This window comes from Pan troglodytes, chromosome 19 (genome assembly GCF_028858775.2).
Source record: "Pan troglodytes isolate AG18354 chromosome 19, NHGRI_mPanTro3-v2.0_pri, whole genome shotgun sequence".
NCBI lineage: Eukaryota > Metazoa > Chordata > Mammalia > Primates > Hominidae > Pan > Pan troglodytes.
In genome coordinates this window covers 10,830,936-10,848,934 of record NC_072417.2, presented here as the reverse complement: position 1 = coordinate 10,848,934, position 17,999 = coordinate 10,830,936, and the positions used below count along the sequence as shown (strand labels likewise).

General features: G+C 52.7%; 1 protein-coding gene across 16 annotated transcripts in view; it reads left to right on the top strand.

Moving 5' to 3' along the window:
• The window catches only part of RPH3AL (rabphilin 3A like (without C2 domains)), a 232,033-nt gene that overhangs the window by 66,738 nt on the left and 147,296 nt on the right, over nt 1-17,999 (top strand). For 3 of the 16 annotated variants that reach the window (XM_054670939.2, XM_054670936.2, XM_054670922.2), the window contains exon 1: nt 2-112. The exons of the other annotated variants lie outside the window; for them this stretch is intronic. The gene's annotated coding sequence lies outside the window, so the exon portion shown is untranslated. Of the gene's footprint in view, nt 1; nt 113-17,999 lie in introns of those variants that run through there. 16 annotated transcript variants of the gene reach the window in all.

Below are 17,999 nucleotides of genomic sequence, written 5' to 3'. Positions count from 1 at the left end.
ATTCAGCTCCTCATCTGGAACACCTCGGGTCACCCCCGACAACGGTGGTGGGAGGGAGAGCGGCCTCCTCCTCCCTTGCGGGGCCTGTCTGGGTGAAGCCCCTTCGTTCCCGGTAGGTGTTTCGGGGTCTCATGGCTCCAAGGACATTGGAAGATGCCTCTGTTTTCCTGGAGTCAGGGGCCCAGTTCATGCAGGGGCTTTCACAGAACTTTGCTAACTTCCGGGGAAAAGGTTTGTGTCTTTGCTGGGAGAGCGTCTGGTTAATCGTTGACTGGAAACTTGCTTTTCCAGGCTGCCCCAGGTCCTGCTGCTTCTAAAGAAGAGGCAGCCGGGGCTGGAGAACAGCCTCGTGCAGCAGGTCCTGCTGCTTCTAAAGAAGAGGCAGCCGGGGCTGGAGAACAGCCTCATGCCCCGCTGGTGCCTCCGTTGCTCTTTCTGTGTGGTCCTTTGAAACACCCCAGTGGACAGAGATGGATTTGAGGGTGTGGGGCAGAGGGGTTGTGTGCTAGCAGCAGATGGGCCTGGGGTCAGGCAGAGAATGGGGGCCACGCATCTGAGCAGACCAGAGTGTGCTGTTGGAGAGCTGTTTGTATTGCGTGTTATGCTGCGTGCAAGACTGGCTCAGGGGCTGCAGCAGGCTCTGTGCTCCCTACCCTGGGATACTCACATTTGGTGACAAGTCCCCAGATAACTGTGAGATGGGGCCGAAAAACCCAGGGGCCACAAAGAAAGCAGAACATAAAGTGCCAAGGCCACGTGTCTTAGAGCAGGAGGGGATTTTTGAAGATTTTGGAAGGCCGCGTGGCCAGTTGACTTGGTCAGGAGCAGTTGAAGTTGTCAGGACGTAAGCACGGCCTGTACGCACATGCAGGGGCCCGTTTCGGGACCCTTATCCCTCGAGGTGCTGTTCCATTTACAACCTGTATATAGGTTTACCTCGTCAGGCACATAGACAAGCATTTAAAAATGTTTTCCTGATGATTTATTTTCATGTGTATTAGAGCATAACTTGTTTTTTTTCATCTGCCTTCTATTTGTGGCATATGGCATGGTTTTTCTATTTATGGTGGAGATATACAGTTTCCTTTGAAAATAAATTTGTTCAAGTAAAAGAGTGGGTTGATTTAAAGGGAAATATTAAGTAAAGAATCGTACGGGAGCCACGTGGGGATGGCTGGTGGCGTGTGGAGGCCTGTGCTTTGGAAATTGCATGCTGGAGGAATTCAGAGACAAGAAAAAGAGAGGCTCATGGAAGAGACAGGCGGGGTGCAGGAGGAGTGAGACCCAGCTAGGTGGAGATGGGAGGTGAGTCTGTACTTACAGGTCCAGACATGTTGCAGCAGGTGAGTCCTGTAGGGAACAGAGGGTAGGTGTGGGACTATATTGTGGAGGACCGTCAGTCTCAGGGTGTGGCCTCTGAACTTTTCAGGAGGCAGTGGGAGCTATTGAGGGTGCTTGAGGAGGGGAGTGTTTCTTGACAGTCCTTGAAGAGTCTCGTTTATGTGTAGTGGATGCCAGGACTGGAGGCAGATGACCAGTTAAGGGCCCAGGTAAAGAGGGTTTAAGAAGCCAAACTAGGGCCATAGCCAAGGACAAGCAACCCAGCCACCCAGGACATCTCTTACTGGCTTGGGGGGCAGCCTAGAGACGTTGGAGAGAGGTAGGTCGGAGGTGGACAAGCTGAGCCTTGGCCCTCTGTGGGGAGACCGTGGGTGATGGGCAGGGGTGCAGGTCAGAAGTTATACATGGAGTCCTAGAAGGGGGGAGCATCTTCTCCTGGCTGGGCTGGGAGGAGATGCTAAGAGCTACTCAGTGACCTCTTCCTGGAGTCTCCTGGCCTAGCATGGAATGTTCTGGAATGTTGTCGGGGAAGTGGGTGCGGCCAGCTGAAGGAAGCTCCTCTCTGGGCCAGAGTTCAGACAGGAGGAGGAAGCCTGCTGTTTCCTGCCCTATGGTTTGGCCCAGATGGCCTTGGCTGACAGCCCAGGCCAAGATTTCATCCATCATCAGGGTCTGCGGTCAGAGGGTCACAGTTTTTTTAACTCCCATTTCATCCTTTTAGTGTGGAGAAGTTCACCAGCATTCAGGGACCAGCTTGGTTTAAAAAACGGGTTTGTTTTGTTTTGTTTTGTGAGGGCCTGCTAGGTACCAGATACTGTGTTTGGAACTTTTTTTTCTTTTTTTGAGATGGGGTCTTGCTCTGTCACCAGCTAGAGTGCATTGGTGCGATCTCGGCTCACTGCAACCTCCGCCTCCTCGGTTCAAGCGATTCCCCTGCCTCAGCCTCCTGAGTAGCTGGGATTACAGGCATGCACCACCATGCCCAGCTAATTTTTGTATTTTTAGAGGAGATGGTGTTTCACCCATGTTGGCCAGGCTGGTCTTGATCTCTTGACCTCATGATCTGCCCACCTCGGCCTCCCAAAGTGCTGGGATTACAGGTGCGTGCCACCATGCCCAGATAATTTTTGTATTTTTAGTAGAGATGAGGTTTAACTATGTTGGCCAGGCTGGTCTCAATGTTGTGATCTGTCTGCCTCAGCCTCCCAAAGTGCTAGGATTACAGGCGTGAGCCACCCTGCCCAGCCTGGAACTTTTACTCTGTTACCACAATTCACTCTGGAAAAAACCTGTTGAGGAATGCATTACTTATTACCTCTGTTGTACAGAGGAAGAAATGGAGTGTAGGGAAATGTAACAAGCCCCAAATTAAACCGCTGGTTAACTGTAGAGTCCAATTGCAAACCTACGCCTCTGAAAGGGAGATCGCATCTGCAGTAGTGAGACTGTGGACACACTATTTAACTTGGAGGAATCTAATTGGCCTCTGTGCTCCTCTGTGTGGGTGTGTGCTGTCCCTGTGGTGTGCTGGGCACAGCAGTAATATCAGGGTGCTGATGGCCCTTGATGGGATTGCAGTGGAGATTGTGAGTGATGATATAGAGAAGGTGTTACAGAAATGTCAGCTGCTGCTGCTATTACTACATAAAACTAGAGTTGCATAATCCTGGACTCGATTTTACTGGAAGACATTTTTGGAAGGTTATGTCTTAAGGTGGAGGAGAAGCATTATTTTAATTAAATTGAATTAATTAGTTAATTTTTAACATTTATTTTTATTAAAAAGTTTTTTTTATAGAGATGGGGTCTTGCTACGTTGCCCAGGTTGGTCTCGAACTCCTGGCCTCAAGCAATCCTCCCACCTTGGCCTCCCAAAGTGTTGGGATTACAGGCATGGTCCACTGTGCCCAGTCATTTTAATTTTTGAAATAATCAATATGTGGTGGGATAGAACGTGCATTTAACCTTAGAGCCGTTTTGAGTTTGAGCTGGTGATTTCTGGGCACGCTCCTGGCCCCTGGATGTTGGGAGATGTGGGTGAAATGGGGAGGGTGTGTTCACTTTCCTCTCTTCTCAGCCTGACTTCAGTGAAAGCTCAAGGCGCACTTGGCTGTTTCTACAGCTTCGGAGTTCCCAGCTCTGCCCAAGTTGGTGCCAGCGAGCTGTGACCTCAGGGCAGTCACTAACCTGCCCAGGCGAGTTTCCCTCCTGCCCAATTACCCTAGTTCTCTGAGTGAGTTTCCTCTTCCTTTGTGCCACTTCTGGGAGGACAGTTCTCTCCCTGGAATGCCGCCTTCTGCCTGCCAAGTCCCTCCTTTTCCCTCTGAGCCCTGCACCACTTTCTTCTCTTTGAAGCCCTCCAGGACTGCCACAGAGCAAGGTCTTCACTGTGCCTTCTCTTCACTCCCAGTGTTCTTTGCATGGCCTCAGCATTTATTGGAGCCACTGTCTGATTCATTTTGGATTCATCTCATGCACTGTGCAATATGCACTGGCTCTTCAGAGCCAGCACAATGGAGGTGACCCTTCTCCCCGTGCACCTTCCAGAGATTAACATGTAAACAAAGAAATAAACACAGATTCCAACTGTGATGCCTGTGATGAAGAAAAAGAACTGGGGCCCAGTATTTGTTGACCTTTCAGTGTTCTGCACTCCCAAGGGAGGGCCACGTGGTGGGGATGGAACACAGGCATGGACAGTACGTACCTTCCTCCTTTAGCAAACAGGGATGATGGGCGCCTGTGATTAATCCACACAAAAGCATTCGGGAGGGTATGACACTCAAATGTAATATTAGTGGCGTGGCAAGATTCTTCCCCATTGATGACCATTGGTGTGCTATTTTTTTTTTCTCTATGAAGAAGAAAATTAAAAATTTTTTCATTGCATTTGGTAGCACTTTACTTTTTTTTTTTTCTTGAACAGTGTTAGGTTTACAGAAAAAATTGAACAAAAAGTACAGAGTTCCCGTCTAACCTCTTACCTCTTTCAATTTCCCATGATTAACATCTTGCTTTGGTGCGGTGCATTTGTTACAATAAATGTGGTAATACTGATACATTATTATTAACTGAAACGTGTAGTGTACACTTAGGGTTGGATCTTGGAGGTGTAGGTAGTGTGGGCTTCAACCAATGTGTTAAGGACATGTGGGGAGAATAATGGCTTCGCTGCCTTCAAAATCCCCTGCAATCCATGTCCTCATCCTTCCTGTTCCACCCCCAAATCCCTGGTCTTTTTACTGTCTCCATAGTTTGGCCTTTTCCAGAATGTCATAGACGTAGTTGGAACCCTGCAGTAAGTAGTCCTTTCAGACTGGTTTCCTTCCCTTAGCAGCATGCGTTTAAAATTCCTCCATGTCTCTTTGTGGCTTGCCAGCTCCTTTTTTTTTTTTAACTGCTCCTTGCAGAGAAGGGTTACCCCATAGGCAGGGTGCCCAGAGTAGCCTCATTTTTCTTTTAATTAATTTAATTTTTTTTTTTTTGGTAGAGATGGGATTTCACTATTTTGCTCAGGCTGGCCTTGAACTCCTAGCCTCAAGTAATCCTTCCACCTCGGTCTCCTAAAATGCTGGGATTACAGGCATGAGCCATCCTGCCCAGCCTTACTAGCTCATTCTTTTATCACTGAATTATGTTCCATCGTATGAATATATGGTACCATATTTTGTTTATTCACCTGATGAAGGACATCTTGGTTGCTTCCAAGTTTTTGCAATTATGAATAAATATTTAGTCAACATGAGTGTGCCGGTTCTTGAATAGAGATAACTGTTCAGTTTATTTGCATAAATGTTCAGTTCATTTGCATATACCAAGGAATGTGATTGCAGGATCCTTTGGTAAGAGCATTTGTAACAAACTACCTTCCAAAGTGGCTGGGCTGGTTTTTTTTTTTTTTTTTTTGGAACCGAGTCTTGCTCTGTCACCCAGGCTGGAGTGTGGTTGTACAGTCACAGCTCCCTGCCACCCCGAGCTCCAGGGCTCAAGCCATCCTCCCATCTCAGCCTCCCGAGGAGCTGGGACTGTGGACGTGTGCCCTCACGCCTGGCTGAACATGTTTTTATTTTTCACAGATACAAAGTCCCACTGTGCTACCCAGGTTGGCTGTACTGTTTTGCAGTGCTTGAGGGTTCCCTGTTGAAAATTTTTTATTTTTCATAGATACGGAGTCCCACTGTGCTGCCCAGGTTGGCTTTATTTTTATTTATTTATTTATTTATTTTTAAATCTGAGACGGAGTCTCGCTCTGTTGCCCAGGCTGGAGCGCAGTGGCACGATCTTGGCTCACTGCAACTTCTGCCTCCCAGGTTCACGCCATTCTCCTGCCTCAGCCTCCTGAATAGCTGGGACTACAGGTGCCCGCCACCATGCCTGGCTAATTTTTTGTATTTTTAGTAGAGACGGGGTTTCACCATGTTAGCCAGGATGGTCTCGATCTCCTGACCTCGTGATCCTCCCGCCTCGGCCTCCCAAAGTGCTGGGATTACAGGCATGAGCCACCGCGCCCGGCCGGCTGGGCCATTTTACAGTGTTTGAGGTTCCTGTTGCCGCACATCCTCACTAGCATTTGGTGTTGTCAGTGTTTTGGATCTGGGCTGTTCTAACAGGTGTGTAGTAGTATCTTGTTGTTTTAATTTGCAATTCCCTAATTACGTATCATGTTGGACATCTTTTCATTGGCTTGGTTGCCATTTGTATATCTTCAGTGAAGTGTCTGTTGTTTGTTTTCTTATTTTTTACAAAAGAGTGTTTTTCTATTTATAATCTTATTTATTGTCTCTGACTTATCTGAAAGGAGAAGGAAAAAAGATTATGTGCGTACACGGGATGACTGATGATATGGTTTGGCTGTGTGCCCACCCAAATCTCATCTTGCATTCCCACCTGTTGTGGGAGAGACCCCGTGGAGGTCATTGAATCATGGGGGCGGGTCTTTCCCGTGCTGTTCTCATGATAGTGAATAAGTCTCACGAGAGCTGATGGTTCTGTAAGGGGGAGTTTTCCTGCACAAGCTCTTTCTTTGCCTGCTGCTGTTTATGTAAGACGTGACTTGCTCCTCCTTGCCTTCCACCATGATTGTGAGGCTTCCCCAGCCACGTGGAACTGTAAGTCCATTAAACCTCTTTCTTTTGTAAATTGCCCAGTCTCGGGTATGCCTTATCAGCAGCGTGAAAACGGACTAACACAACTGGGACGGGAAAAGGCCCCAAACACACATAGTTCTGTCTAGCAAAGAGTACTATGAAGTGTTGAGAAGCTGGACTATGCTTGTGGTTAAGAGCTTATGCTTGGAGTTCAAATCCTGGGCCTTTGTCACTTACCAGCTGTCATTTACCTCTCTGAGCCTCAGTTTGCTCACCTGTACAATGGGGTTGTTAAAACCTGCCTCATAGGGTTACTTTGAAAGATAAAGGAGATGATTCCATAAAGCACTTGGCACTAAACCTTGCAAATGGTAAGCCCACAATGGTGGTTCTCCTAATTGATCATTGACAGACAAACCTTTCACCTCCCCCATGTGACATTTTGTGTTTCCCTTATGTCCTGGTCTTCGAGACTCAGAGCCCACTGGCATCCCATTTGTCCTTACAGTGCAAAGTCAGGGTGTGTGTGCAGGTGGGGAGCATGCATGCCCCAGCAGGGTGTGTGAGCAGATGGGGCAGATGGGGAGCATGCTTGCCTCAGCAGGGTGTGCGTGCAGATGGGGAGCACGCATGCCCCAGCAGGGTGTGCGCGCAGATGGGGAGCCGGCGTGCCCCAGCAGGGTGTGCGCGCAGATGGGGAGCACGCGTGCCCCAGCAGGGTGTGTGCGCAGATGGGGAGCAGGCGTGCCCCAGCAGGGTGTGCGCGCAGATGGGGAGCAGGCGTGCCCCAGCAGGGTGTGCGCGCAGATGGGGAGCAGGCGTGCCCCAGCAGGGTGTGCGTGTAGATGGGGAGCACGCATGCCCAGCAGGGTGTGCACGCAGATGAGGAGCACGCATGCCCCAGCAGGGTGTGCACACAGATGGGGAGCACGCATGCCCCAGCAGGCACCCACTTCTCAGCCTCAGGGCACTGCTCCTAGCCTCCTCTCACTTGCCCCAGGACTCAGTTCTCTAGCCAGTCCTGGGTGGCTGTTTCTGTTTCTCCAAGCCTGGCTATACAGGTGTAGAAACCCCAGGGATTCCCCCTTCCAGCTTCTCTGAGGATGAACCCCCCGGTGGTTTTGTTTGAGGAAGTTCCTGCTAATGGCAATGAGAAGTTAGAGAGGTGGGAAAGTGACCAGGCAGATGGAGTCCTCACAGCAGTGGCTGTAGACTTGCCAGCTACTGCCACCTTTGCAGATGGGATTTAGGGTGTTCTGTTTGTTTGTTTGCCTTTGAGACAGGGTCTCACTCTGTAGCCCAGCCTGGAGTGCAGTGGCACGATCATGGCTCACTGCAGGCTTAACCTCCCCAGGCTCAGGTGACCCTCCTACCTCAGCCTCCCAAGTAGCTGGGATTACAGGTGTGTGTCACTGAGCCCAGCTAATTTTTTCTGTGTGTGTGTGTGTGTGTGTGTGTGTGTGTGTGTTTTCAGAGACAAGGTTTCACCATGTTGCCCAGGCTGGATTCAAACTCCTGGGCTCAATCAATCCTCCTGCCTTGGCCTCCCAAAATGCTGGGATTACAGGCCAGGATGGTTTTTGATATGGCCTCACCAACAGGCCTCCTGCCTCTCTCAGCAAGGCCAGGTGGCCTTTCCCCTCATGCTGATTCCTCTTCCCAGTATATACACTTTCTATTCATCAGGCTCCTGCCCAGATATGAGCCCCTCTGGGCATTTCCCACAATACAGAAGGGATGATGATGAGGATAGTGATGACTGATGGTGACAATGTCTGATGGAGGTGAATATGATGATGTAACAGTGATTGTGATGATAGTGATGATGGTGATGGTGATTGACAATGATGGTGATGATGATATTGATGGTGGTGGTGACAGAGATGACAGTGATGATGGTGATGGTGACTGATGGAGGTGAATATGACGATGATGTAACAGTGATGGTGATGATAGTGATGATGGTGATGCTGATTGACAATGATGGTGATGATGAGGGTGATGATAGTGGTGTTGGTGATGATGGTGATCATGATGATGGTGATGATGATAGTGATGATGGTGGTGGTGACAGAGATGACAGTGATGGTGATGGTGATGATGATGTGGGTGATGGTGATGATAGTGGTGATGATGTCTGATAGTGGTGATGGTGATGATGATGTGGGTGATGATGGTGATGACGTCTGATGGTGGTGATGATGATGATGGTGATGATAGTGGTGTTGGTAACGATGATGGTAATAATGATGATGGTGATGATAGTGGTGTTGGTAACAATGATGGTAATAATGATGATGGTGATGATAGTGGTGTTGGTGATGATGATGGTAATAATGGTGATGGTGATGGTGATGATTATAGTGATGGTGGTGGTGACAGAGATGACAGTGATGATGGTGATGGTGACTGATGGAGGTGAATATGACGATGATGTAACAGTGATGGTGATGATAGTGATGATGGTGATGCTGATTGACAATGATGGTGATGATGAGGGCAATGATAGTGGTGTTGGTGATGATGATGGTGATCATGATGATGGTGATGATGATAGTGATGATGGTGGTGGTGACAGAGATGACAGTGATGGTGATGGTGATGATGATGTGGGTGATGGTGATGATAGTGGTGATGATGTCTGATAGTGGTGATGGTGATGATGATGTGGGTGATGATGGTGATGACGTCTGATGGTGGTGATGATGATGATGGTGATGATAGTCGTGTTGGTAACGATGATGGTAATAATGATGATGGTGATGATAGTGGTGTTGGTGACGATGATGGTAATAATGGTGATGGTGATGGTGATGATTATAGTGATGGTGGTGGTAACTGAGATGACAGTGATGGTGGTGATGGTGACTGATGGAGGTGAATATGATGATGATGTAACAGTGATGGTGATGATAGTGATGATGGTGATGGTGATTGACAATGATGGTGATGATGATGAGGGTGATTATAGTGGTGTTGGTGATCATGATGGTAAAAATGATGATGGTGATGATGACAATGTCTGATGGTGATGATGACTGGAGGTGAATATGATGGTGACAATGATGGTGATGATAGTGAGGACGATGATGACAGTGGTGACGATGATGACGGTGACAATGATGGTAATATGAGGATGATGGTGATGATGATGGTGGTGATGATAGTGATGATGGTGGTGATGACAGAGATGACAGTGATGGTGATGGTAATGATGATGACTGATGGTGATGATGGTGAATATTATGATGATGATGATGATGGTGATGATGAATACAGCCATGATGGCCCTACCCTGAGAATGCACACTGTGACAGGCTTTATGCTGGTTGTGTTACCTACACCACCTCTATCAGGTTTTCTCAACTCCAGTGCTTTGGTGTTTAGGCTGGATAACTGTGTCATGGGGGCTGTTTTGTGCCTCAGGGATTTTGAGCAGTATTCCTGGCCTCTACCCACTGGATGGATAGTAGTCAGTAGCACCCCCAACTATGTCTGCAGATATTTCCAAATGTCTCTTGGGGGACAAAATCACTCCGATTCAGAACCACCGGTTGAATTTATTCTTCCCAATAGCCCCAGGAGGCAGCTACTCATTTATAGATGATGCACCTAAGGCTTAGAGAAATGAAGGAAGTTGCCCAAGGTCACCAAGCTCATAATTCGCAACCAGAATGCAAACCTCAGATACGCGACCCTGAGCCCAGACCTGTAACCACTGCCCTTTGTCACCTGTCAGAAGAAGAGAATTCATCAGCCTGTTGGCAGGGCTACCTGGAGTGAGTGACAGGGTTGAGCGCCTGCTTGGTCAGTCCCAGCATCCCTTGCCAGATTCATTTGGAGCTAATAAAAGCAGTGGCTCTGCCCATTTTCTGACTTGGTTTGAACTCAGAGAGCTGAATGTGTTTACGTAGAGACTGACTCCACAGCCCTCAGTCCTGTGCCACGATAGGGAAGTCCTGCATCTTCTGCTTCCCTGAGGCAGCCTTGTCACCTGGTGTGTCACCTGTGGACACCTGTGGGGAGCAGGAACAGGCATGGATGTGTTTTTTTTGCAAGTGGGACCTTGCAAGGTCATTGTCTGTGTCCTCCTAGTGTTGTGAACCTGGTTTCTACAGGTTGAATGCCCAAAATATCTACTTGTAATTTTACTTTTATAATAATTTATTATGAATAATTAAAAACATGCAGCAAAGTGGAACAAATGTTATAGTGAAACTTACATGCCTGACATTTGGATTCCATCACTAACAATTTCCTCTATCTGTCGTGGTGTTTCTTGTTTTTGGAACCCAGATTAGCATCATGTCTGGCTGGTTGGTCAATGAGACACTATAAATTCTCTATGAGGAGAATAAATTAATAACATATTAATTTGGGATAGATGGTCTTCATTCACCAGAGTAATGGGGGAGGTCATGGATGACCTTCTAATCACCATCACCAATCATCACCACATACAGAAACCCTATTCCCTTTTGCTGTCCCCCTTCCCTGACCCCAACAAGCCGTAGGCAACCACTAATCTACTTTCTGTCTCTATAAATTTGTCTATTCTGAACATTTTACATAAATGGGATCATATAATATGTGGTTTTTTTGTGACTGGCTTCTTTTAACAGATTTTCAAGGTTTGTCTGTGTTGTAGCATGAATCGATACTTCATTCCTTTTTATAGCCTAATAATATCCCTTTGTATGGATACACCATATTTTGTTTGTCCTTTTTCCAGTTGATGGACATTTGAGTTGTTTCCCCCTTTGGCTATTGTGAATGGTGCTGCTATGAACATTGGTGTACAGGTTTTAATTTGAACACTTGCTTTCAATTCTTTTGGGTCTATACCTGGGAGCGAAATTGTTGGGTCAGATGATAATTGTGTGTTAACTTGTTGAGGAACTAAACTGTCTTCCATAGTGGCTGCACCATCTCCATTCCCACCAACAAGGCACAAGTGTTCCAGTTTCTCCACATCCTCACGAACACTTGTTATTTTTCATATTTTTTAGTGTAGCCATCCTAGTGGATGTGAAGTGGTATCTCATGGTGGTTTTGATTTGTATTTTCCTGATGGTTAACAATATTGAGTCTTTTTTCATGTGATTTTTGGGCATTTGCTTATCTTTGGGGAAATGTCTTTTCAAATCCTTTGCCCGTGTTTAAATGGAATTGTCATTTTGTTGTTGAGTTGTGAGAATTATTTATATAGTGTAGATACTAGACCCTTATGAGATACATGGTTTGCAAATATCTTCTCCCATTCTATGGGCTGTCTTTTCACCTTCTCGATAGTGTCCTTTGATGGACAAGGTTGTAAATTATGACAAATTTACAAATTACGATAAAGTCAGCCAGGCATATGGTGTATGCCTGTCATCTCAGCTATCTGGGGGGCCGAGGTGGGAGGACAACTTGAGCCCAGGAGTTTGAGATGAACCTAAAGAGCACGGCACGACCCCGTCTCAAAAAAATTATGACAAAAAATCCAATTTGTCTCTTTTTTCTTTTGTTGTGTATGGTGTCATCTAAGAAATCATTGCCAAATCTTAGATGACACCAAAATATAGATGACACCTATTTTTTGGTGTCCTCTAAGAAATCACTGCCAAATCTGAAGTCATGAAAATTTACCCTGACATTCCTTGTACGAATTTCATAGTTTTAGCTCTTGCATTAGGTTTTGATCCGTTTGAGTTAAATTTTGCAATGGTGTGATGTCAGGGTCCACGTCATCCTTCTGCAGGTGGCTCTCCACTTGTCCCAGCAGATGTTGTTGAAAAGACTGTTCTTTCTCCGTTGTATGGTCTCGGCACCCTTGTTGAAAGTCAGTTGACCACGGATGTATGGGTTTATTTCTGGGCTCTCAGTTCTATTCCAGTGCCACAGTTTTCAGTACCATATGGGCAGGAGGCATCCTGCTCTGAGGGAGTGTTTGGTCCAGTAGGAGAGGTCAGACACGTTCACCAGAAACTGGGAAGTTCTGGGAAGAGGTAAAAACAGTGTGCTTATGAGGATGAGGCGGCGATTGCTTCAGCCCTGGGCAGTAAGTGTGGATGTGGGGAGGCCTGGGTGGGGGGAGTGAGTGTGGATGTAGGAGGCCTGGGTGGGGGGGCAGTGAGTGTGGATGTAGGAGGCCTGGGTGGGGGGGCAGTGAGTGTGGATGTGGGGAGGCCTGGGTGGGGGGCAGTGAGTGTGGATGTAGGAGGCCTGGGTGGGGGGTAGTGAGTGTGGATGTGGGGAGACCTGGGTGAGGGGTAGTGAGTGTGGATGTAGGAGGCCTGGGTGGGGGGGCAGTGAGTGTGGATGTGGGGAGACCTGGGTGGGGGGTAGTGAGTGTGGATGTGGGGAGGCCTGGGTGGGGGGTAGTGAGTGTGGATGTGGGGAGGCCTGGGTGGGGGGCAGTGAGTGTGGATGTGGGGAGGCCTGGGTGGGGGGAGTGAGTGTGGATGTAGGAGGCCTGGGTGGGGGGGCAGTGAGTGTGGATGTAGGAGGCCTGGGTGGGGGGGCAGTGAGTGTGGATGTGGGGAGGCCTGGGTGGGGGGCAGTGAGTGTGGATGTAGGAGGCCTGGGTGGGGGGTAGTGAGTGTGGATGTGGGGAGACCTGGGTGAGGGGTAGTGAGTGTGGATGTAGGAGGCCTGGGTGGGGGGGCAGTGAGTGTGGATGTGGGGAGACCTGGGTGGGGGGTAGTGAGTGTGGATGTGGGGAGGCCTGGGTGGGGGGTAGTGAGTGTAGATGTGGGGAGGCCTGGGTGGGGGGCAGTGAGTGTGGATGTGGGGAGGCCTGGGTGGGGGTAGTGAGTGTGGATGTGGGGAGACCTGGGTGAGGGGTAGTGAGTGTGGATGTGGGAGGCCTGGGTGGGGGGCAGTGAGTGTGGATGTGGGGAGGCCTGGGTGGGGGTAGTGAGTGTGGATGTGGGGAGACCTGGGTGAGGGGTAGTGAGTGTGGATGTGGGAGGCCTGGGTGGGGGGTAGTGAGTGTGGATGTGGGGAGGCCTGGGTGAGGGGCAGTGAGTGTGGATGTGGGGAGGCCTGGGTGAGGGGTAGTGAGTGTGGATGTGGGGAGGCCTGGGTGGGGGGGCAGTGAGTGTGGATGTAGGAGGCCTGGGTGGGGGGGCAGTGAGTGTGGATGTAGGAGGCCTGGGTGGGGGGGCAGTGAGTGTGGATGTGGGGAGGCCTGGGTGGGGGGTAGTGAGTGTGGATGTGGGGAGGCCTGGGTGGGGGGCAGTGAGTGTGGATGTGGGGAGACCTGGGTGAGGGGTAGTGAGTGTGGATGTGGGAGGCCTGGGTGGGGGGCAGTAAGTGTGGATGTGGGGAGGCCTGGGTGAGGGGTAGTGAGTGTGGATGTGGGGAGGCCTGGGTGGGGGTAGTGAGTGTGGATGTGGGGAGGCCTGGGTGAGGGGTAGTGAGTGTGGATGTGGGTAGGCCTGGGTGGGGGTAGTGAGTGTGGATGTGGGGAGGCCTGGGTGAGGGGTAGTGAGTGTGGATGTGGGGAGGCCTGGGTGGCGGCAGTAAGTGTGGATGTGGGGAGGCCTGGGTGAGGGGTAGTGAGTGTGGATGTGGGAGGCCTGGGTGAGGGGTAGTGAGTGTGGATGTGGGTAGGCCTGGGTGAGGGCAGTGAGTGTGGATGTGGGAGGCCTGGGTGGGGGGGCAGTGAGTGTGGATGTGGGAGGCCTGGGTGGGGGGCAGTGAGTGTGGATGTGGGAGGCCTGGGTGAGGGTAGTGAGTGTGGATGTGGGGAGGCCTGGGTGAGGGGTAGTGAGTGTGGATGTGGGGAGGCGTGGGTGGGGGGTAGTGAGTGTGGATGTGGGGAGGCCTGGGTGAGGGGTAGTGAGTGTGGATGTGGGGAGGCCTGGGTGAGGGGTAGTGAGTGTGGATGTGGGGAGGCCTGGGTGAGGGGTAGTGAGTGTGGATGTGGGGAGGCCTGGGTGAGGGGTAGTGAGTGTGGATGTGGGAGGCCTGGGTGAGGGTAGTGAGTGTGGATGTGGGGAGGCCTGGGTGAGGGTAGTGAGTGTGGATGTGGGGAGGCCTGGGTGAGGGGTAGTGAGTGTGGATGTGGGAGGCCTGGGTGAGGGTAGTGAGTGTGGATGTGGGGAGGCCTGGGTGAGGGGTAGTGAGTGTGGTTGTGGGGAGGCCTGGGTGAGGGGTAGTGAGTGTGGATGTGGGGAGGCCTGGGTGAGGGGTAGTGAGTGTGGATGTGGGGAGGCCTGGGTGAGGGTAGTGAGTGTGGATGTGGGGAGGCCTGGGTGGGGGTAGTGAGTGTGGATGTGGGGAGGCCTGGGTGGGGGGCAGTGAGTGTGGAGTGTAGGGAGGCCTGGGTGAGGGGTAGTGAGTGTGGATGTGGGGAGGCGTGGGTGAGGGGTAGTGAGTGTGGATGTGGGGAGGCCTGGGTGAGGGGTAGTGAGTGTGGATGTGGGGAGGCCTGGGTGAGGGGTAGTGAGTGTGGATGTGGGGAGGCCTGGGTGGGGGGGCAGTGAGTGTGGATGTAGGAGGCCTGGGTGGGGGGGCAGTGAGTGTGGATGTAGGAGGCCTGGGTGGGGGGGCAGTGAGTGTGGATGTGGGGAGGCCTGGGTGGGGGGCAGTGAGTGTGGATGTGGGGAGGCCTGGGTGGGGGTAGTGAGTGTGGATGTGGGGAGGCCTGGGTGGGGGCAGTGAGTGTGGATGTGGGGAGGCCTGGGTGGGGGGCAGTGAGTGTGGAGTGTAGGGAGGCCTGGGTGAGGGGTAGTGAGTGTGGATGTGGGGAGGCCTGGGTGAGGGGTAGTGAGTGTGGATGTGGGGAGGCCTGGGTGAGGGGTAGTGAGTGTGGATGTGGGGAGACCTGGGTGAGGGGTAGTGAGTGTGGATGTGGGGAGGCCTGGGTGAGGGGTAGTGAGTGTGGATGTGGGGAGGCCTGGGTGGGGGGCAGTGAGTGTGCAGTGTAGGGAGGCCTGGGTGAGGGGTAGTGAGTGTGGATGTGGGGAGGCGTGGGTGAGGGGTAGTGAGTGTGGATGTGGGGAGGCCTGGGTGGGGGTAGTGAGTGTGGATGTGGGGAGGCCTGGGTGGGGGGTAGTGAGTGTGGATGTGGGAGGCCTGGGTGGGGGTAGTGAGTGTGGATGTGGGGAGGCCTGGGTGAGGGGTAGTGAGTGTGGATGTGGGGAGGCCTGGGTGGGGGTAGTGAGTGTGGATGTGGGGAGGCCTGGGTGGGGGGCAGTGAGTGTGGAGTGTAGGGAGGCCTGGGTGAGGGGTAGTGAGTGTGGATGTGGGGAGGCCTGGGTGAGGGGTAGTGAGTGTGGATGTGGGGAGGCCTGGGTGAGGGGTAGTGAATGTGGATGTGGGGAGGCCTGGGTGAGGGGTAGTGAGTGTGGATGTGGGGAGGCCTGGGTGAGGGGTAGTGAGTGTGGATGTGGGGAGGCCTGGGTGAGGGGTAGTGAGTGTGGATGTGGGGAGGCCTGGGTGAGGGGTAGTGAGTGTGGATGTGGGGAGGCCTGGGTGGGGGGGCAGTGAGTGTGGATGTGGGAGGCCTGGGTGGGGGGGCAGTGAGTGTGGATGTGGGGAGGCCTGGGTGGGGGGCAGTGAGTGTGGATGTGGGGAGGCCTGGGTGGGGGTAGTGAGTGTGGATGTGGGGAGGCCTGGGTGGGGGGCAGTGAGTGTGGAGTGTAGGGAGGCCTGGGTGAGGGGTAGTGAATGTGGATGTGGGGAGGCCTGGGTGAGGGGTAGTGAGTGTGGATGTGGGGAGGCCTGGGTGAGGGGTAGTGAGTGTGGATGTGGGGAGGCCTGGGTGAGGGGTAGTGAGTGTGGATGTGGGGAGGCCTGGGTGAGGGGTAGTGAGTGTGGATGTGGGGAGGCCTGGGTGGGGGGGCAGTGAGTGTGGATGTGGGAGGCCTGGGTGGGGGGGCAGTGAGTGTGGATGTGGGGAGGCCTGGGTGGGGGGCAGTGAGTGTGGATGTGGGGAGGCCTGGGTGGGGGTAGTGAGTGTGGATGTGGGGAGGCCTGGGTGGGGGGCAGTGAGTGTGGAGTGTAGGGAGGCCTGGGTGAGGGGTAGTGAGTGTGGATGTGGGGAGGCGTGGGTGAGGGGTAGTGAGTGTGGATGTGGGGAGGCCTGGGTGAGGGGTAGTGAGTGTGGATGTGGGGAGGCCTGGGTGAGGGGTAGTGAGTGTGGATGTGGGGAGGCCTGGGTGAGGGGTAGTGAGTGTGGATGTGGGGAGGCCTGGGTGATGGTTAGTGAGTGTGGATGTGGGGAGGCCTGGGTGAGGGGTAGTGAGTGTGGATGTGGGGAGGCCTGGGTGGGGGGCAGTGAGTGTGGATGTGGGGAGGCCTGGGTGGGGGGAGTGAGTGTGGATGTGGGAGGCCTGGGTTGGGGGGTAGTGAGTGTGGAGTGTAGGGAGGCCTGGGTGGGGGCAGTGAGTGTGGATGTCGGGAGGCCTGGGTGGGGGTAGTGAGTGTGGATGTGGGGAGGCCTGGGAGGGGGTAGTGAGTGTGGATGTGGGGAGGCCTGGGTGGGGGTAGTGAGTGTGGATGTGGGAGACCTGGGTGGGGGGAGTGAGTGTGGATGTGGGGAGGCCTGGGTGAGGGGTAGTGAGTGTGGATGTGGGGAGGCCTGGGTGGGGGACAGTGAGTGTGGATGTGGGGAGGCCTGGGTGGGGGGTAGTGAGTGTGGATGTGGGGAGACCTGGGTGGGGACAGTGAGTGTGGATGTGGGGAGGCCTGGGTGGGGGGTAGTGAGTGTGGATGTGGGGAGACCTGGGTGGGGACAGTGAGTGTGGATGTGGGGAGGTCTGGGTGGGGGGCAGTGAGTGTGGATGTCGGGAGGCCTGGGTGGGGGTAGTGAGTGTGGATGTGGGGAGGCCTTGGAGGGGGTAGTGAGTGTGGATGTGGGGAGGCCTGGGTGGGGGGTAGTGAGTGTGGATGTGGGGAGGCCTGGGTGGGGGTAGTGAGTGTGGATGTGGGGAGGCCTGGGTGGGGGGTAGTGAGTGTGGATGTGGGAGGCCTGGGTGGGGGTAGTGAGTGTGGATGTGGGGAGGCCTGGGTGAGGGGTAGTGAGTGTGGATGTGGGGAGACCTGGGTGGGGGGAGTGAGTGTGGATGTGGGGAGGCCTGGGAGGAGCCAGTGAGTGTGGATGTGGAGAGGCCTGGTTGGGGGGCAGTGAGTGTGGATGTGGGGAGGCCTGGGTGGGGGGCAGTGAGTGTGGATGTGGGGAGGCCTGGGTGGGGGGGAGTGAGTGTGGATGTGGGGAGGCCTGGGTGGGGGTAGTGAGTGTGGATGTGGGGAGGCCTGGGTGGGGGACAGTGAGTGTGGATGTGGGGAGGCCTGGGAGGGGGCAGTGAGTGTGGATGTGGGGAGGCCTGGGAGGGGGTAGTGAGTGTGGATGTGGGAGGCCTGGGTGGGGGGGCAGTGAGTGTGGATGTGGGGAGGCCTGGGAGGGGGCAGTGAGTGTGGATGTGGGGAGGCCTGGGTGGGGGGCAGTGAGTGTGGATGTGGGGAGGCCTGGGTGGGGGGTAGTGAGTGTGGATGTGGGGAGGCCTGGGTGGGGGGTAGTGAGTGTGGATGTGGGGAGGCCTGGGTGGGGGGTAGTGAGTGTGGATGTGGGGAGGCCTG